Here is a 22,385-nt window from a genome sequence, read left to right on the forward strand (position 1 = left end):
AAGAGTTTACAGCTCAACCAGAAGAGACTCAATTCATCCACACACTACTCTGGTAAATTTCGGAACCACAGGTTCGCACCAGGCAACTACTAGGCTCTAGCCCACCCAAATTAAAGCAATCACTAAACATGCTTTTTTAACGTGATGATATTTGACGGCAGCCAAAAAGTGAAATATATACATTAATGAAGAAAATAATGTCACTGTGTGATTAGCGTCCCTTTACAAACTGTTCCATTTTCCCCACGCGCCTCCAACAACAGCTGAATAGTGTTTGAAGGGGGGAGTGTTTGCTAGAAGCCGCAGGCATGCAGGCTCTACCCTGTGCCTTGCACCGCACTGTTGCTGTGGAATCGGCATAGAGGGGGCTGTGAGGCAGCGTTGGATGCCCTGGAGGAGAGCGAGGTACTAGTGTGTGTTTTTTGGACTCCTCCTGAAGCTGTGGCGAGGGACCGGTAGCACCCCCTTGCTTTTGCCCGTCAAAAGGAAGGCACGCAGACGCTATTCTAAAAGCGTGCCAAGCTATAAAACTAAATAAATATATATATATATATTATTGGGGGGATTACCATCTTTAACTGAAGGCTGCAAGTCGGCGAGCTGTTCGTTTTAAAAAGAAGGCAGGTGGGCGTCATTGAAAGGTGCCTCGTATTATAAACAGAAGACGCAAGGGCGTCAGTAAGGTTGTCCTGTGCGTGTAAAATAAAAAATACAATGTTTACAAACAAGTCTTAAGCGACGCTCTCTGCTTCACGGCTCTCCGCAAGCTGGCAGTCCGATAATTGCAGCACCTCGGTTCCAGAAGCAGCGGCTTAGATAAACGAGTCGAAGTAAAAAAAAAGAAAGGCACGTTTAAAAAAGAGATCCACGAAAAACAACAGACACCAAAAAATGCACTAATAGCAGTAAAGGGGCCAATAGCCATAGGCGTGCCCAACAGGGAAAAAGGAGGGATATAAAACAGGCTTACCCAATAGCAAGTAGGACATTTTGAAAGACACACTCAAACACAAATAGGAAAACGGAGGTGGGACTTCCCCACTAAAGCATATACTGCATGTCTCAACGAGACAGCGCATGTGCTGCCTAGGCGAGACCTAAAAAGGGCATTTACTCACAGTATCCCTTCTTTTGATTACACACAACCCACAAAGGTTCGTCTCTGAAACACTTTCCTTGAATTGCCAATTGAGACACCCTTTTAAAAACCCTGCTTTCTTTAAGGATTGCTCTGCCACCCCGTGCATGTTCTATTTTCAACTGTTAAACAAACATCCATCTAACAAATCTCACCCTAGGCCATGGCTAACGGTGGTTTCTGGTGTATGGCTCCATAAACATCAATCATTACCAGACCAGTAGAAGAGCTCCCTGTATTCTTTCCCACATTGGGGGCATTGTTCAGCCATTCTTAGGCCTGTTACACTGAGTCCCGGTAGAGATGTTTGGGCACAGATACAGGTCTCCCCTAAAGCAGTGCCAAAAATCATCAGAAAGAAAATGCCACAACTGCACACAAAGGGGCTTATTTACAAGCCCCTTGCGCCACTGGTACTTCACTTTTTTGATGCACCGGTGGCTCAACGGGCCACGAAAAGCCACGTAAAGTCACCCTGCGTAACTTTTCAACCAACCATATAGCCTTTATTTTGTACAACACATTTAAGCTTTCACAGCAAATTTGCCCATTGGGTATAGACGTTGTTTTCGGACTTGTTTTTTGGTCTTCAAACCCTCCTCGTATTTGTTGAGTCTACGGCGCAAAGCACGTGTCTTCTTGGGCCTCAAATCAAGGGGCTTGTACTTCTTGCCTTTGTAAAATTTTCGCAGGTTTTCCTTCTGTGTCTGGTTCATGACTGTAAGGACTCTGGCAATGGATTTTCGGACAACCCGGATCTTGGACAGCTTGGATGCAGCTCCACCAGTCACTTTAGCAACCCGGAGCTGCGACAATTCGACCTTGAGGTCATCAAGCTGCTTTAGAAGATCTTCCTTCTTCTTACCACGCAGATCACGGGCCTTGATTTTTGCCATATTTGCTGCGAGCCGGCACCGGACTTTTCATGGCCTTATAAATATGAGCCCCTTTTGTGAATTACTCTTCATTAAAGAGGAATGCTGTGGGTGTTCCAACACAACATCCATGGAACTTGACAACATTTTGTAAAACTAGGAATGCACCAGAATCCTACACCACCCAAGGGGAGGTGTAGGAATGGCACAACAAGGAGAAATTCTTTTATTTCTACTAATTTATTCCTCTTTCTGTGCATACTGAATTCTGTAGCACTCACAGCAAGAGGAAAATGCCATTAATGATTGCTTTTGTGCAGGAAGGTTCTCCTTCTTGCACAAAAACAATCATCTCCTTAGCACAGGCACCGTTGCAAAATGATGAAAAGGTGCCTGCGCTGGTGCATGGCAGCCAATTGTGCACCAGCGCTGGGGAAAGAACAGGGATTAATTGTATTGTTAAAACGACGCATCACTGTGCTTTGAAAATGACACAGCACAGTGCAGCTAAATGGCTGCATAATATTCTTGTAGATAAGGCCCAAAACCTTCTGTGGGCTGATCCATTTTATAAACCCAGTCTTCTTTACAGGCTTTTTGTTGAACATCTTCACAGAATCAGGTTAGTGAAATTGAATAAGGAACTTCAGTCTCCACATGCTGGATTGCATTTAGTGAGGAAAAGACAGCAAGTATTGCAGTAAGATGTCAATGCAGGAACAAGTAAGTCCAGTAAGCTGAGGTCATGAGCGAAATAAGATACACTGGATAACAAAGAACCTGAATCAAACTTTTTCTTCAATGGTGCATTTTTCTGTTGCTGTTTTATATTGCACAAACTCAACCTGAAGGTATCTGAGCTCTTGACATGAGCACCAGTTGCATCAAAGACAGACACTTTCATTTTTAGGCACGGGGAGATTAAATGATTTGTCAAGAATCAAAGGATGTTTGAGCCTCCCACCACTTTCAACCCTGGCTCCCCAACTTCAAAGTCGGCCGCTCTAGCCGTTAAGCTACAACACAGTTGTGATGAGCCACACCTTCGCACTGACTAACATATCATTAACAGAAATTGACATGGCTTAAAGGATGCATTTTGGGTTGGGATTGTTCCCTCTTTGTTAATGATCAAACTAGCCAATGAATAAGGGGCAAAGAATTGTAGGTTTACCCTAATCAGCATCTTCCACTACCATGCTCAGCCATTTAGCTTGGTGCCAGGACCATAAGCATCACTTCTGCAAACAATCCCTAAAAGCAGTGGCAGCACTTCTGCTAAGGTGAAGGAGTGTCTCCCCACTGCTCGCAGAGCAGTGTAAAAAAAAAAGAAAAATGATAAGAACAGAAGTTATTTCTACTATCGTCATTATATTTTTTCCAGCCAGGTTAGGCGGGGCTGGGGTGGACTTACGTGATGTTCAGGAGGAAGAGTGGTTGCTGCACTCCAAAGTGGCAGGACTGCTTGACCCGCCCGACCAGGCTGCATTATACAGCTTGGTGGGGAACCTGCCCACCCTCCCTTTCCCCATCTGATCGCTAAGTCACAGCACTTTGACCAATAACAACACTGCATTGCAACATTGTGATTGGCTTAAGGAAGGGAGCCTGTGTGGTTGCAGTGGAGAAGGACGACATAGGAGAGACAACTGAGGAGGTGTGTTTTTATTTTATTTTGTAATTCCCGTCTCCCCCTGGTACACCCACCCACCCATCCACCCAGGCCTGCCAGCCGCTACTGCCTAAAAGCCCCCTGTTATGAACATCATTCAGCCACACCATGCACAGAAGCGAGAATGCATCCTGCCAGTGAGAATTCATAGAGTTTGTCCACAAACACTCATACAGACAGGCTAGACAGATCATCTTCTTTTAACATTCCCAATCCAAGAGTGGCAGGCACATAGAAATAGAAAATGACAACCTGGGCAAGAATAAACTGAAGATTGTACACTATGTCACTGAAAGCACGCTAACAAACGAAGATAATGGGTGTGGCCTTAAAGTGTCGATTGAGGTGGGCCATTTGCTACAGCAAAGAATATGTTACAGCAGGCAAATATAAACAACAATCAAGCTTTTTATCTAAGTCTAACACCTTTTACTTGAGTTAGACCGATATCTGTTCACATATGTATTTATTTGTTATCTCCTACATGGTAGGGCTTGGAGCAATCAAATATTTCAAGGGCAGTTAAAAAGGAACTTGTATACAACAGGTATTAGTCAAAAGCAATGAAGTTGCATGTGTAATTCCATACCTCTCTCCACCAGTTGCCCTCCTTCTAGAAACGCACAGTCAGAATATTTGTGGCACAAATATAAAAAATACATTGATGCAAACTCCTCAGGCATGATAATTTAGAATTAGTTGGCTTAAGAGGAGTTTACATAGACCATAAAAGTAATTGAGTCCTGCTGAAGTTAAGGTTCATTTAAAAAGTACATTTATTATGTCCATGGTTGCACTCCTGTGAAATATTTATGTCTCCTTAATTGTAAAAATACTCTTTCGCTGTAAAATGTCAACTGCTGCTTTCCGACCTTGCAATGTGGGAGAGTGAGGTCTTCATCATGACTGGAGTCCTTCCTTGCTAAGCATTCCTATGGAACAAAAAGACACATACGTTATTACAGGTAAATGGAAAATATATTTTTTTTAATCTAAGTTTTATTAATTTATTTTTAGAACAACAATGATCTGCATATACAATTCCACAATTTCAATATTACTGCTTTACAATCACTTGATATACACTGCCGCACTGGCACACACATGTCCCCCACAACATCACAGGTCCTAATCGAGTCACTATGGGGCATATTATCACGGGGGTTTATCTCCGCTTTTTTGGCTTTAAAAGCCAAGAAAGCGGAGATAAAATTATCTCCCTATTACCTAGCTGTTGCTAATACCAGTTAGCGACAGCTAGTAGGAGATAGCGGCCATCTTGGGCCCCGCTTTGCATGTCAGTGATATTTATCACTAATGACATGCAAAGTGGGCGTGCCAAGATGTTAGCGACTGGAAACAGTCGCTAATATAGCTATCTCCTATTACCAACTTTTGGAGATATTCGCGCTAAGCGCTAAGCGCGAATATCTCCAAAAGCTAACACCTGCCCCTGAGCAGTTCTTAGCCATGTTATCCAATGGTAGGTGGATAACATGGCTAAGAGCATTAGCTCGGTAATGCATGAATATCACTGACTTTTCAGCGATATTCATGCATTTCGGCCGATTTTTATCGCTTAGGAGATAAACCTTGATAATATCAAGGCTCCTAAGCGATAAAAATCGCCGCAGCTCGGCGATAAAAATATCGCCGCTAAACCAACATAGTGATAATTATCGCTAGTTGTTGGTAATATGCCCCTATCTTCTTCCGGGGGGGAGGGGAAATGTTTCCCCTAAATACGTTCCTCTTTCCCCACACCCTTCCCCATTTTTTGGGGCATTTCCTATTTATAAATGTGGCCTTCTCCGCTACCATGACCATATCCATATCTTTACACCAGTTCAATAATGTCGGTACGATCCCCACACCCCACTTTTGCGCTATGTTCCACTTAGCTATTATCATGCCTGTCGTTGCCCACTGGCGCTCAGCATGATTAAGGTCTGTTGGGCCCCAGACGTTAAGGAGGCAGCATTTAGGCTCAAGCAGGACATGTTTCTCAGTGACTTCTGCAATAGTTCTTACCACTGCCACCAAGTAGGGTGTAAGGCGCAAAAACATGGGTCAGGGGTCCTCCCCATCCTGTGCAATACCGTCCTTGAGTAGTAGGTTCTATGTAATATTTTAAATTGCACCAATCGCAGTCTGGAGGAGATTGCTACCTCCCTGGGGTAAGCCAGCGCCTCCCGCCAGTCAGGGTCATCCATGTCTCCCACCACCGACTGCCACAGGTCCCTGAGCCGGTCAAGTGGATCTGCCCGGTTGGTAATGATTTTTTTATGCGTTAATGAGGTCGCTCGTTTGTGCAAGTAGTCGGTTAATAGCCGGTCCTCTAAGGGGGATGACTCCAGGAGCACCATGGCTGTAGGGAGTGCTGCTTCTATCTCATGTTTAATTTGCAGATATCTAAACTGTTCGCTCGCAGCCATTTTGTAATGTTCTTGTAGGTGGGTGAAGCTGACGACTTTCCTATTATGCCAGAGGTCCCAAAGCCGGGAGATACCAATCAGATCCCATTCGCGAAATCCTTTGCTATTGCCCAGTGTACCAAGTTTACTTGTATTCCATAAGGGTGTGTGTTGTGTAAGTCTGCCTGACCAACCCAGGTGTCTATTTATCGTGTGCCAAATGTAAATAGTGTGAGACGCTGGGGCTATAAGGTCACAGGCTTTCTGATTGTTGTAGAGCGCTCTATTAACACCGCCTTTCCCCAGTCACATTCTGTCGGGGTGGTAGGACGGGTCCGTGTCAGGCACATGAAGCCATTGATTAATGACTATGAGTTGTGAAGCCCAGTAGTATGCTTTGATGTCAGGCAAGGCTATCCTGCCGTCGTGCCAACTCTGCACCAGTTTATTCGCTGCCACTCTTGCCGGCTTGCTGTCCTAGAGGAGAGCAGCTACTTTCAAATTCACTGCTCTAAAATATGAATCAGGGGCTAAGTATGGTGAATTATGTAGGGCATAGAGAAATCTGGGCAGGGCCATCATTTTAAAGAGAGACGCTCTACCTAATAAGGTTAGTGGTGGTGCTTTCCAGTGCTTAATATCGCGCTTGAATTTTTGAAGAGGGGCATGTAAGTTGAGTGTTAAAAATGTACCCCGATCTGATGTCACATGCATGCCAAGGTACTTAAAACTGTCTGTGGCTGTTTGGACCCTGTAGCCCCTTGGGAGGCGCAGGGGCCAATCATGTAATATGTATAGTACAGACTTATCCCAATTAATGGCATAGCCAGATACGGAACCGAACACTGCGCAGATATTGAGTGACGCATGGAGGGATTGTGTGGGTGAGGCGATATACAGTAGTATATCGTCCGCATAGAGGGGGATACGATCTTCCTATTCTCAATCCATTTTAAGCTCTGTACTGAAGGATCCCATCTTATCCTCGCCTAAGCCAAATGGCTCGAGGACTAATGCAAACAACAAGGGTCACAATGGGCAGCCCTGTCTCATCCCCTTGCCCAGAGTGAATTCGCACGATATGTGCCCATTAGCGACCACATGTGCTACAGGGTCGGCGTAGAGTAATTGTATCCAAGAACAGAATTTCGGTCCGAACCCTAGATGGTGAAGGACCCCAAACAAAAAAGCCCATTCCACCGAGTCAAAGGCAATCTTTGCGTCCAGGGGGTGGACCACGGCGTCTTCCTGTATAGTATGTTTTCGTGTCTAAGGTTCATGGCTGTGTTCCTGCAAGGCATAAAGGCAAAGCCTGACTGATCCGGGTGGACCAATGTGGGGTGATAGGGGGTAAGTCTAATCGCCAGCGTTTTTGCTAAAATATTTGCTTCCGCATTTATTAAGGAAATCGGACGAGACAACGTGCATTCCTCTATCGGTTTGCCGGGCTAATGAATGGTCACAATAGTTGCCAGCCGTTGATCTCTGGGTAGAAATCCCAATGTCTCGACTAGCTTCAAACATTCGTAACAAGTATGGGGCTATCTTGTCCGCTGTGTGCTTATATAACTATATCGGGATGCCGTTTGGACCAGTGCTTTCCCCGATTGTATTTTTGAAATGGATTCCTTGAGTTAGTCTGCCATGATGTTTGTCTCCAGCCTTTCGGCTTCTTGAGGCGTGAGCCATGGCATATGAATGTCTTTGAGGAATGTGTGCACTTTCTGTACGGTGGTAGTGTTCGTGGATATATATACACGCTCATAATGTTGCGCTAGTGCGGTAACTATGCATTGTAGGTCCGACGTGAGTTCTCCATCGACGGTCCTAACCTGCGCTATCCATCTGCGTGCCCATTCTCTCTTATCTAGCCATTCAAGAAGTTTGCCTGCTTTGTCTCCGGACTCATAGATCCGGTATTGGATGGCTTGCAGACGGGACTGAGCGTAAGTCCAGACGTATTCTTTGTATTCTTGTTGTTTCACGCATGTGCGGTTTCTTCAGTGGGCCCGGCTGCATGTTGGGATTCAGCATGCTGTACTTCCTGCTCTAAGGTCTCTATTTCATTCCTTTTTTCCCTTTTGTGCCCTTCAATGAGGGAGATAGCCTGTACCCTTATCACTGGTTTGTATGCTTCCCATAGTGTTAATGGGGAGGAAACTGATGTTTTGTTTTCCTGAAAGTATTGCACGGTTGCCGTGATTAGATGTTTCCTAATCTTAGAATTCATAAGGAATCCAGGATAAATGGGTTACATACGACTTTGAATGGTGTGGTGAGCCCGGATTTCTGCTGGTATCGGGGAATGGTCAGAGATTCCTCTGGGTAAGTGTGTGATTGCCCCCATCCTACCCATATTGCTACAGCCGTGAGTATAGAGTCTATGCGGGGAAAATCATTTATTAATTGAAAAAATGGTGCTATGCACAAAAACTTGTCTTTACAAATGGATATATGAATAAATGTTAAGTGGAGAGATCATAGCCACGTTCCCTTCATGCTTTTGGAGCCACTAAGTTGAATTCTGCAATAGTTCACTGTAAATAGAATTAAAGGGATTTTTAGAAAGGTTACTGTGGCTGGACATTGTATTGGAGCTTTATACCATTAAGGGGCTGATAGATGGATCAGGGCCATATGTGAGTCCCAAAGGACGAGGGCCCCAGACATCAAATTTCAGGATAACCTAGATATTAAAATCAACACTGGTGCAAACCATGAAGGTTTATTTAAGATTCAGACCATTACAGAATGCAAAGATAGCTCAAATCAATAATCTCAAAATGTAAATAAATAGGGATTTGCATAGGATAATAGTGACTGAGTCATATTGTAGTTACATAGCTTAGACCAGATATATTCTAGCACAAAACAAAATGATACATTAGCAAGAAAACAGACATTGAGGGCCTCATGTTCAAAGCCCCTGCGCTGGTGGAATGTCACTTTTAGTGATGGTCCAGCGGCGCACACTTTAGGGCCATGTCTACAAGGCCATGTAAAGCCGCCCTGCACAGCTTTTTATGACCTTGTAGATATAAACTGAGGCATCACAGAGCAAATCACTGCATTGCCTCACCCTCCATAGGGAGGCATGTGATGGGCGTTATGGTGGGTGTTCCCAGGTGAAACACCCATGGCATTTGACACATTCCCAGATTTATGACATTTCGTAAACCCTGGAAGCCATTAAAAGCCTATGCCGCCCAATGGGTGGCATAGAGGAAGCGCAGCAAGGAGAAATAACAGTATTTCTACTTGTTTCTTCCTCTTTCTATGTGTGCTGTCCTCCGGTGGACGCCCTGGTTTGTGGAAGACTACAATCTCCTCATGGTGCCTGTCTGGGAAGAGAATCCACTGTTCCAAGCCTTCTTGCAGTACATTTAGGAGATGTGGACCCAGGAGCGACATATATGATCGTAGGAAGTCACTTGGAACCCGGAGCGTAACCAGGGTGTATGCCTGTTAGGGCTGTAGCGAGCTCCTCCAGGGTGATTGGGGCATCTAGTTGGTCCTGGACATGGTCTGGTTGAGTCCTTGGCGAAATATCCCTCAGGAATTCTATCTGGTCCGATGAAATGAGCTCCCTTTTGGCATAAAAGGACCTATAATATGTTGTGAAGGCCTGAGCGACGGAACCCTGGGAAGTACACAGAATGCCCTTTGCGCCTCGTAACATCGGCACCGTGAAGGTGCGTGCATTTTCCAACAAAGACGGTGAAGCATCTTACTCGACTTGACCCCCCATTGATAAATTATAGACTGGGACACTAACCAAATATCTTGGGAATTGTCGGTTAACAGCTGATGGAGTTGTTGTTGGGCTAGAAGAAGACCATGCCTTGCCCCGGAGACCCCACCCTCACCTACTCTGGCCTCCAGGTCTCGCTGTTGATTCTCTAACTCGACACCTGTGCCAGGTGGCGGTGCTTCTCCCCGGTGCGGTAACTAATATCTACACCTGGGATAGTGGGGTTCAGGGTTTCCCATAGGGTGGTACATGAGAGAGCCGTGGTGGCTTTTAAGTCCAGGTAGTTTGTGATCCCCTCCGGGGTGGCATCCTGATAAGCAGGGTCACGCAAATGCCATGGTGACATACGCCATCTGAAGGGGGGTTTATGGGGACCTATGAGCAATTTTAAGGTAACCGGAGAATGGTCAGAAAGACCCTGGGGCAAAATGGAGACGGCTGAGGCCATGTGAATGTACGTGTGTCAGAGAAATAAATTGTCCAATCTGGAAAGGGAGCTGTGCACAGGTGAGAAATATGTGAAGACCAGATCTGTGGGATGGTAAACTCACCACACGTAAACCCACCCCAGAGTTGTGACCACTTGAAGTAATTTGGGATCCCCAGTGTGTGGGCTGGGCGCTGCCTCCCGCTCCTGATCAATCGGTGTCATGATAGCATTCCAGTCTCCCCCATCACAAATATGCCCTCTGGAAGTTCTCCCAATAAACCCGTAACCTTATCTATTAATGTCTGCTGCAAGGGGTGCTGGGCGTATAAGCTGCCTAGTGACAGAGGTTCTCCATGTAATGTGCCTGTCACAATAGTGTCGCGCCCACAGGGATCTACCCAAGTTTAGGACAACAGAAATGGAACTCAACGATAGACAAGGATAGCAGTCCCACAGGACCCTCGAACAAAACCCGAAAGGAATCCCTGGTTATAACCAAATCTAGCAAGACAAGGAGCTTTATTGCCCAACATGTGGGTCTCCTGAAGGAGAAGTACATCAATCTCCAAACTTTTAGCCTGTCTCAGGACGGTGCTGCGTATAATCTTGTCCAGTACCCCCTGAACATTCCACGTCATGATATTAATCCCCCCGGTATGAGCGGAAACCAACTGCATGGCCATCTGTCGATCAAGGGGGATGCCAGTAGTGTGGCCTGTGCAAAGGAGCGACTGTGACTATAGGCCTGTGCGTGAACCATGCAAATATTTGTGTAGATCAACTTGAGAACAACCCCAATACTTCTCCAAACCTGAAATATCTGTCATGGTGACCAGTCCCCCAGGACCCCAATGCGGCACCCCAGAGAGCCATCGCCAATGGTCCCCCAACTTCCCATAGGCCTCAAACTTAATTGTTCAGAAGGTGGAGGGGGCGTTGGTTCCAAACTCCGGAGCCAAGCGATGAACCCAGGACAGACCACCATCATCGACATAAAGATGTGACCCTGTCATAAGAGCGTAGCAGCCGGTCAATCCCCTCTGCCCAGCAGTTAGGACTCATCTTCCTGCGCTGGAGAACCTGTGCTGCCTCTTAGAGGTGGGCTTTTTCAGCCACGATCTCTGGGGACCCTGAGAAGAGTCAGACTCCGGTGTGTCGAAAGGTAGGGCCGAATTCGACCAAGAACCCTTCAGTATTTGCCCGGCGTTAGCCGCCTCTCATACCATTCGAGATTACCAAACAAAGAGGCAGGCGCTGGAGACAGAAGGCAGGAAACAGGAGTTTATTCCGACGGAGCAGAACACGTCAAATCAGACAACAGGGTATCTTCTCGAGGTGCTCTAAACGCATCCTTGAGGCCTGGCCTCTTATACACAGGTTTATTGCTTTATTACATGAAACACATTCTTGTCAATACTTGATGTACGGAAAGACATCCTCGGAATCCCCGCTTCACCCCCGTTCCCACACATGTTTACAGTAGAGTTCCCACCTCGACCTCAGCATGTGGTGGTTGTCGCGCAGCTGGACATTCTGCTGGGAACAGGAAAGTGGGCGATCGGTCGGATCTGGAGGTGTGAGGGTATTGATTAACCACCGCTCCTTTGATGTGAGGCGGGGCCCTACTGTAGGGGGCAATAAACTGCATCTGCCGGGCTAGGTGATGGCCTGGGATCGGGCTGGACTATCGGGCAGGGAGGAAGAGGTTATCAAAAAAGGGCCTGTTCTTTGAATGAGATGAAAGAGCGAGGGGGTTCAGCACGGGATGTGGCCCGGAGACAGGGTCGCGCTAGAGGTGCGCTTATGGTCCAAGCAGGAGATACCGGGGGCTGTCGGGGCGCGGGGGAATGCTTGCGAGGCTGGGGTGTGAGGGGGAGAGGCGCGCAGGCTATTGGCAGTGGGCAGAGAGGCCGTGACAAAAAATGGCTGCCACCTACTTTCGCGATGGGGCCTAAAAGGGACAAGATGGCGTGGCTACTGTTTTCATGATTGTCGCTCTACTTTCAACAGTGGCTGTGGTGAACATAAATGAACGCCGCTTATGTATACCGATTTTAGTCATTTTCCACAGGTGTGGGCGGAATGTGCAACTTAAGGTGAACTGTCTCGTCTGTCCAGGCGAAAATGGCTTCCGGATAATCGAAGAACAGAGACTTGGACTTGTATATAACCCGCATGCTGGCCGTGTACAAAAGCATATACTGGAGGTTGAGCTCCTGCAGCTTGCGCATAGCCATGGCAAAGGATTGATGCTGCTGGACCAGGCGAGTATAGTCGGGGAACAGCATGATGGTGTAGGAGTTGTAGACAAGCATCTCTCTGTGCCCTCTGGCAAATTGGAGGATGGTGTCCTGTTCCATATAATTTAGCAATTTGGCAATGACGGGACGAGGCCATTCACCCTGGGGGGTCTCCGAGTCAGCGCCCGGTGGGCCTGCTCCACCACGAAGCAAGGGGACAGAGAGTCATCCGGCATGATAGATTTGAGCCATTGGGTAATGAAGCTTTCCATGGAGGCCCCATCGCAGACCTCCAGGAAGCCGAGTACATGAATGTTGTTTCATTGTGAGCGGCCTTCATCATCCTCCACCCGGGGTGCCAACTCCTGCGTCACAACTGTGAGCTTATTGACTTTCTGTTGGAGATTGGCCACGGTGTCTTCCACAGACAAAACTCTTGTTTCTGTTTCCGTAATGCGGTCAACCGCCTTCCTGAGGTCCAGTCTCAAGAGTGAGACCTCCGATCCCACAGCGCTGATCCTGGTGCCTAATGAGTCTCATGCCTGAGTGATCGCGGCCAGCAGGGCAGCGTTCTCCGGAGCCGGGCTCCCACCTCCACACCCCCGGAGCCGCTCAAGGCAGAGGTGAACTGGTCGATGGTGCATTGTTTCGCGGCAGAGCCGCTGGACTTGTCCTTCACCATGATGCACAGGAGGGCCGATATGGGCTTTGGGCGTTGCACCCCTATGCAGCACCCAGACGGGTCCCATGTCAAATCTGGTATCTCTCAGGGTGCTCCAAGGATCAGTCAATGGAGGGGGGGAGACACTACGGGCCAGGCCTCACGGGATCAGCCTGCTCCAGGGCCTATCCCAACTGCCTCCGCAGCCTGGGGACAGATCACATAACGAACCCCCTATGAGGACCACGTTGGGCGGCCCCCATCCCCAGCGCCCTCCCCAGTGTGTTCCTGATGTAAAAAGTGCCCCTGGTGCAGGTCCCCACTGCTCCCTATGGAGGAGCGGAGGGGCCACGAGCACTACCGCCCAGGCAGGGGCCCCGGAACACTGGACTCTCCCAAACACCGGCTTCAGTGGGGGGACTCCCAGCAATTACTCCAAATGTGAAGGTACAGTCCCCGCACAGCAGGCCTACCTCAACACAGTGGCCTGGGCTTTTAAGCATTCAGCCACTGGCTGGTGCCCCCCAGGCGGATAGAATCAGGGCCTCAAACATCAATGCCGGATCAGGAAGCCCCTCACAGAGGCCGGCGTGAAGACTCTTCCTGCACGAAATGCCGCTGCTGGGGATGGGCCGGTACCCCAAGCCCACCCGACTCAATCACTAGCGGCCCTGCCCCCGACTCCAAGGGGGGGCTGGCCTGAGCAAATGGAGAAGACGGTGGCCCACATCTCAGTTCTGCACCGGGAGGCAGCTCAACCCGCTGCGGCCTCCCCTGAACCTGCCGCCCTCTCAGCAGACTGTCACAGCAGGATCCCTCAAACCCACCAACCTTTGAATGTATTGCCACCTGCCCTGCAGATCCGCTCCAGGCACTTCACCGCCACACCCCCGGGAATCCCTGATAGCCCACAGCCCACCGGGCACCCACTCAGCACCGGAGGCTCACAGCAGGGCAGAGCGCCACTCCGCTGGCATCAGACCGTGGACAATGGGTCACTGTGCAGGATCCGCCGCCGGTGATCACACTTCTGAGGAATGTAGGATTTTAGGCAGATTCCGAGGCTCGATGGGGCAGAGCTCTCCTAAAAGACGTCCGCCATTGTGGCTGTCTTAGTCACACCGAGAAACCACTTTTTAGGTTTCGCCTGGCGTTGCAACTGCGTAGCAGTTGCTCCGCCCAAGGCGAAATCTCATGTTCCTACATATCGACTTTGGTTCAGCCTCTGTCTTTCATTGGCTAGCTCCATAAATGGAGGCTAGCCATTGGGAGACAGAGGCTGTCAATCACGTTTTCTTGTGAAAACGCGATTCGGGGGCGTTTCTCGATGTTTTTTTAAGTCCCGCCCCTTTGTCCTGGGCCGCGCTGTCATTGGCTGCCGGCCCGGGACACCCCGTGACGTCATTCCCCGGGCCGCGCTGTGATTGGCTGCCAGCCCGGGACACCCCCCTGACGTCATTCCCGGGCCGCGCTGTGATTGGCTGCCGGCCCGGGACCTGACTTGTTAGTTATCCTTGCCTGTCCTTCACATGGGTGGGCGTGCGGATCAGAAGGCACAGCGACCTGCAGATTTTGCATGACTCCAGTATGGATACCAAAGCGACCTGACACCGACCTTGCGCTGTCAACGATGTGAAGGCATATACCGTTGGAGGATCCTAGCTTCAGGCGGATGTAGATTGTGACGTCAAAGATCTCGCGAGCGGCTCGCGCTCCTTCCCTCCGCCCACACATTGTGAGAGGGACGAGAATTTTCGAGATTTTGCTCTCGGCTGCCGGTCTTTCCTTATTACCCGGCGGAGCCTGAGATAGCCTCCATTCTCTGTGAGGCAGCCCGGCTTCTGCGCTCAGCGGCACCCGCACAGAGCGGCGCTTGAACTGCGTGCACCATGTCCGTGGTGGGCATCGACGTGGGCTTCCAGAGCTGCTATATTGCAGTGGCCCGAGCTGGCGGCATCGAGACTGTGGCTAACGAGTACAGCGATCGCTGCACGCCGTGAGTACCCGACCATGTCCTATTGACTCACACAGAACGAATTGGGGCCACGCTAGCTTAGGAGGCCTCAGTGTGAGAGAAAGGAGAGTGTTGCAGCTGTTTCGGTGTCTCTGCCCAGAGTATCTCAAACTGTCTGCGCCAAGGCATTTCAGGTTACAGTGCCAAAACAGGGGCGGCACATTGAGGCCTTCCATGCTTCCCACCGGTATTTATATTCTTACGACAGTATACCCAGTCATCCATCTGCCAGCACGTGCCATGAACGTGCATCAGCACATAGACCAGGGATCACGAGCAGGTTCACTGCCGATCACTGGTGCACAAACTGCTTTGCCAGATATCCGCAGCAGCAGCACACTCCTATCACCAGCAGCGCACACACCTATCACCAGCAGCGCACACACCTATCACCAGCAGCGCACACACACCTATCACCAGCAGCGCACACACCTATCACCAGCAGCGCACACACCTATCACCAGCAGCGCACACACCTATCACCAGCAGCGCACACACCTATCACCAGCAACGCACACACCTATCACCAGCAGCGCACACACCTATCACCAGCAGCGCACACACCTATCACCAGCAGCGCGCACACACCTATCACCAGCAGCGCACACACCTATCACCAGCAGCGCACACACCTATCACCAGCAGCGCGCACACACTTATCTCCAGCAGCGCACACACCTATCACCAGCAGCACACACACCTATCACCAGCAGCGCACACACCTATCACCAGCAGCGCACACACCTATCACCAGCAGCGCACACACCTATCACCAGCAGCGCACACACCTATCGACATTAACACGCTTGCTCTTAACCATTAGCTCGTCAGCTAGAGGCAAGGACCCTTTTTGTGCTGGAAGTGCGCTATATAAATAAAGTCGTAATAAACATATTCAGCACACTGTTTACCAGATCACTCTTCTCAGAACATAGGGTGCTTGCCCACAGACTGATAGACCATCTGTGCCATCTCGGTATTAGATCACCAGCAACAAACTGCCCCTAATCTACTCTTCTCAGTGACATGTCTTCATTTAGCCCGTACTCACAGAGCTGGTCCAGCATCCCTACCATTTCACCTGATACTTTTAGTGACCCCCTCCCAATTAAATGCACACAATGACAAAGCGACAGCTCGCTGCTCCGCCAGTGCCCCCTACGTTCGGAGTGGCAGGACAGATCAACTTCCGTCATCCAGTTTGATACATCAGTGCACCAAGACAGATAGGTACAAAACCCTAAGGAATGCATACACTGCCAAAAGGGCAGATTTGCAACTTAACGGAACGTTTGTTACATTCGCTATCTAGTCTTGTAACCCCCTAAACTCCGAAATAACTTTGTGCAAAAATCGATTATTAGCTCGACTGCTGAGTTTTAATCATACACAGAAATAATTTCATTCCGACCCCGCCTGAAAATGAGCCGAAATAGTTGCAAATTCCTTCCCCCACATAAACTGTGCCCGGGGAATTAGTTTGTTTAGGTAATGTCTTTGGTTACGGTGGACGTCTGTAGGCATCGGGTCCATACTGTGTCTGAACGTGTCACGTGTCTTTAACTGATTTTAGAAGAATCAGTGATTCAAATGGTGAGTCTGACCCAATTAGAACTTTTTTTTAAATTTGTTTTATTATACTTTGTTTTAAATAGGTATGAGGAAGCGCGCTGTCAAGAGATGTTTTTCAGGCGTGTGTTTTACATAAAGTCCTGTTCATATCCAGATTTGCATTTTTTTCTAAAGAGTTTTATATAGCGCGAACTAGACCCAAGACATTGGGTATCAGTGCGCTTTACATGCGTGCCAGTTTTGCTACAAACGGACACATTCATCAATGAAGCTTAACATCAATTTATTGTACAAATAAGTCGCTTTCATTGCAAAACCAACTCTAGGATTGGTTTGTACAGCACCCGTATCTTGGATTGCTTTATTTTGTGGTGCTAACTTTTCTTCTCCTCTATATCCATACAACGGAACACTAATGCAATTTTGTCAAATGTTGTACTTCATGTGGTCTCAACATCATCATGTATTTTATTGTAGTTGTGCCCTGTAAACTGAGCCAGGTCCGTATTTAATGTACATCTTATGACGAGGTACCTCTTGTATTTGACGAACAAAATTAAAGAATGACTATTGGTGGTGTCTTGAGCCAGTCCATGTCATGATTTTCAAATAAGAGCAGGAACAATTAGATTTCGAAAAGCTGCACGTACATGTTGGATGCTCTGACTGTTCCTGAATTTCTGACTGCGTTAGTGTCTAGACTCTAGAGCAATGGTTCCCAAACTTTTTTGACCTACTCCTCCCTTGACCAATTGGCATTGGCCGCGGCGCCCCATTACAATACTTTTTAGGTTTCGCCTGGGCCGGAGCTCACATGCGCTCATTCAAACACACTCGTGAACGTTCATTCACACAATGATCATGCACACACACCCGTGCACATGTGCATACTCACGTGCACACACACCTACAAACACACACCTTCACTCAGGGAGCTCCTAATTGAATGTGAGCATTGCATGTCAGCAATGCACACGTGCACACACGCACGCACACACACACACACACACCTACAAAACACACACCATCACTCAGGGAGCTCCTAATTGAATGTGAGCATTGCATGTCATCAATACACACGTGCACACACGCACGCACACACACACACACACACACCTACAAAACACACACCATCACTCAGGGAGCTCCTAATTGAATGTGAGCATTGCATGTCAGCAATACACATGTGCACACACGCACGCACACACACACACACACACACACACACCTACAAAACACACACCATCACTCAGGGAGCTCCTAATTGTCAGCAAGCTCTTTAATGACTGCAACTTAAGGCAGGGTTTTTGGTCCTTTGATAAGAAGGTTAGTTATTAATCATTTTTACTATTTGCGAGATATTAAGCTATTGGCATTGTAAAGGCAATGCAATTTATTTATCTGTTTTCAAAACCAACACATAAATAAAAAATTTGTCATTTACAATGCCAATAGCTCTAACTTTTACAAAGGCGAAACCGTTGCATTGTAAATGCTTGTTAATTGTTCACACTACAACACATGCAAATGGATCTGAGGCCTAGCTATGTCATCTTTAAAAGTTTTGGTATGTCAAATGCAGTACATTTACAATACCTGCATTTCATTCATGTTAATTAAACATACTTCATAGTTAATTTTTAAATTCACTCCTACAATGGTGACTACAACTGTGTTTTTCTGTGAGTGCATTCACCCCTGCAGTTCTTTCCTCATTAGAGTCAGAGTTTATTAATTAATTTTTTTAAATAGAGGGATAAAATGCATGGGAATCTGTAATCCCTATATAAAAACCTGTCTATAATTTATTTACAGTTGGAAATTTGTGATACACCCAATCACCTATTACAAAGAAATTAAATCAGAATCCAACTGTAACAGCTTGCTACAGTTGAGGTCTGGCATCACAATGCCTGTTGACAGAGCCACCCTCTGAGGGAAAGGCAGGCCATGTCACAGAGCATAATTAAAGCAGCTATTTAAAATAAACCAAAATGTTGCTTTACTTTCTTCTGCTTTGTTTTACTAGCTTACAGTGACAAGCAGAAAACAGATATTTATGACAACATGTTTTTTTTCATTCCTTAGGAAATTACAGAAAAATTAGAATCGTCCTGCATGTTTCTATATATTCCAAGCTATTGCAGCTTTTCTTTAAAATTGACTTGTATTAAACTAATTCTAATATCTCTTTGTAACATATATCTAACAACTTTGTTGATGTATTTAACTAGATTCTAGTTGAATTCTTCATATTTGCAAACATGCTATCTCTTTCAACTAAAAGAGCTGGTACCTAGTCAAAGTGCAAGATAATTGAAATTGTACTTGTCTAATCCTAACTTTTTTTGAATTAGCCATATCGTTTTCATATGTCACAGCATTCATCATAGCCGAGATGTTCATCTGGGTTTCAGTGCAGATGTCTATGCAGTAAGATAACAAAAGAGGAACCCAATCTGACGTTGTTGTCATGGAGACTGTGTGATGTGTGTTTCGGCACTAAGGTTGAATTAAAGAGCTGACTTTTAACAAACAGTTAACTTCACTTGCTAAATGGTTCCATGCACACTTCACGGCACAGTTGATCTGGGTTTATGTAAATCTAAATGTAGTATACTTGTAAAGCGCACAGCTGCCCCAGCAACGGGGCGTCCCGGCGCTGTATAACTCTGGGGAACCCGTCCTGGCTTTCCCTGTGGGATAGTCCCTTGCTGGGAGTCCCCAAGGTGGAGCCAGGCATCCCCGGAATTGGTGGGGCCATTGTGGAGATTAGGCAAGCTAATGCCCAGAGTTGCCGAGTGGAACCCCTGATTAGAGTAAGCACCGAAGCGAGAATTATGGAGTCCGCTGACCAAGGTCCACGACCCTGCCGCGTCGGGAATTGAACCCTGGTCCTGGGCCGACTTCTGCTCTCAGGCCTGCTGCCTCTAACCAGTGAGCCATCACTATTAGCCAATCACTTGGGTATAGGCAGTGCTATAGGCAATAAGTGTTCTGAACTGTTTTATTTCATAAACTTGGTAAAAATGTTGAAAAATATGGAAGAGCCCAACTGCCTTTTATAAAGGCCAGGTGAGTGTTTTCAAGTCATTCTATGACTTCCGACCATCCACAAATAAAAAAGTAATTATGGCCTGTATTCTTTGAATCTCCCCTTTATTAAAATTGAGTAATGTGGCTTCCATATTTGGGAAGAATCATCATGTTTATTGTGCTGATTCTTCCAATAAAAGTGAGCACTATGGAGCATATTACCAACAAATAGAGATATGTATCGCTAAGTAGGCTTAGTGGCAATATTTTTATCGCCGCGCATCACCGTTTTTTATCGCTGAGATAACTTGCTATTAGCAAGGTTTATCTCAAAAGCGATAGCAGCGAAATACGTGAATATCGCTGAGAATACAGCGATATTCACGCATTAGCAACGGAATGCTCTTAGCCATGTTATCCACCACCCATTGGATAACCTGGCTAAGAACTGGTCTGGGCATGTGTTAGTATTTGGAGATATTCGCGCTTAGTGCGAATATTTCCATCGCTTCGTCTGCCTTGCTAATAGGCGATAGCGTCGTTATTGACTGCTCTCAGTCGCTAACGGGTTGGGTACACCCACTTTGCATGTCATTAGCGATAAATATCGCTGACATGCAAAGCGGGCCCCAAACCGTTTGCTATCGCCTACAAGCTGTCGCTAACTGCTGTTAGCAACAGCTTGTGAATAGGGCAATAGAATTATCGCCGCTTAGCGGCCGAAAATGGCCGCTAACGCAGCGATATTCGCCTATCGCCCTCCTTGGTAATATGCCCCCAAATCCTTCCATCCATTCAGAAATATTTTAGACATGATGGGCTTACAGTGGTTTTCCCCCAAACATTTTGCCTTACTCCTTCATTTTTGCTGATCTTGTTTTTGCTGGCCTTAGGACTTTGTGCACTTTACCACTGCTAACCTGTCCCAAAGTGTGCGTCCTCATTTCTCTAAACATGGTAAAATTGGTTTACACTCAATTAACACATTTGGTTTACTTGTACGTCCCTAGTAAAGTGGTTCTACATGCAACCAGGGCCTGCAAATTAAATATTACTAGTGGGCCTGAAGCACTGATTGTACCACCAACTTAAGCAGCCTCTTAAACATGTCTCAGGCCCACCTTTGCAGCTTGTGTGTTCAGTTTGAACTGTTACTTTGACCTGGCAAGGTAGCCAAAACCTTACTTTTTAATACCTTGCATGCTCATGACGAGCTCAGCTCGTCATGAGGCACAGCGCTCCTGTGCTCATGACGAGTTGAGCTCGTCATGGGCCGTGGAACGCTCACAAGCGGGGATAATTCCCCTGCTGTGCTGAACGTTCCAAAAAAACGGGTGCAGCCGTGAGGAGGTAAGCTCGTCATGAGCACAGGACCACTGTGCCTCATGACGAGCTGAGCTCGTCATGAGCATGGGGGCGCTGTGCGCGCGCCTCCGCCCCCCAGCACAGCGGGGGAATTACCCCCGCAGCGAAGAGGTTAATACATGTAGGTCTCCCCTAGGGTAAGCCCTAAACAAGGCTAAGGGCTGGGTGCAGAGTATTTTAAAAAGTTGAACATGTACTTTTAACCTTTATAAGTTCTGGTAGTAAGATTCTTAGATTCGTTTTTTGCTATTGGAAGGTCTGCCTCTCCCATAGGATAACACTGGGTTAACTTATTTCATCTAATAAGTGCTAACTTTTGTAGGAAAATAGGATCTGCTTTCATGGTTACCCCCACTTTTGCAGGTGTCATACTGTTTTTCGGACTAGTCTGACTGAGATCCTTCTAATCAGGTCCCCAGTCACTGTGGTTCCTCCATAAATTGGCTAAGGTGAGTACCTTGGTTACCTTGAAACATTTCTAATTGGTTGCTGGTGTACCCTGGTAAGTCCCTATTATATGGTACTGAGGTACCTAGGGCCTAGGTCCACCAGGGGTCCCCCATGGGCTGTAGCATGTGATATGCCACCAATAAGGAACAAACATTCCAAACTCTGACTACAGGCCTGCCATTGCAGCCTGTGTGAGTTGGTGCATGCAACTCTCATGAAAGATATAAGTCTCCTTATATCTAACCTCACTGCACTTGAAACCTATAAGTCACCCCTCTAGCCGGCCTTTCAGTACTAAAGGTAGGGTGCTCAGTTCCGAGTGTAAGGGGGGACATACATGACCAGACCACCCCTACAAACTCCGGAGTCCATTCTCCAGGCTTTGTAAGTGAATCAGCCATCACGATGTAGAAAGGCCATGCGTCATTACGTGATGACCATCTCTATACTGGCTGGAACGAACCTGGGCGTGTTTGATATCAATCATGTTGGAATCATACCCCAACACCGTATCCAGAGGTATGATTCCATCCAGGGTAGGGGTCCCCGCGAAGCCCTTCAGGCTCCCAGGATGATCTTACAGAGCCTGACAGCAACCTAGGGCTGCTGCAGACCACAGACACAAATCTGCCCTCCCGCTGCTGGGCCAAGTCCGAGTAGGGGAAGGTAAGACAATCGGTTTCGTGTCACAGTGCGGTGTGACCACCTTTCAGACAGGATTTAGTGTATTAGGCCAGGGTGGGGCGCTGACTAGTGCCACATAGTCT

At 47.4% G+C, this 22,385-nt stretch overlaps 1 pseudogene; it reads right to left on the bottom strand.

Annotated features, from left to right (window-relative positions):
* Positions 1-1,636: 1,636 nt before the first annotated feature.
* On the bottom strand, positions 1,637-2,043 carry LOC144807805 (large ribosomal subunit protein uL29 pseudogene; annotated as a pseudogene).
* Between the last annotated feature and the right edge of the window lie 20,342 nt (positions 2,044-22,385).

Source organism: Lissotriton helveticus, chromosome 1_2 (genome assembly GCF_964261635.1).
Source record: "Lissotriton helveticus chromosome 1_2, aLisHel1.1, whole genome shotgun sequence".
NCBI lineage: Eukaryota > Metazoa > Chordata > Amphibia > Caudata > Salamandridae > Lissotriton > Lissotriton helveticus.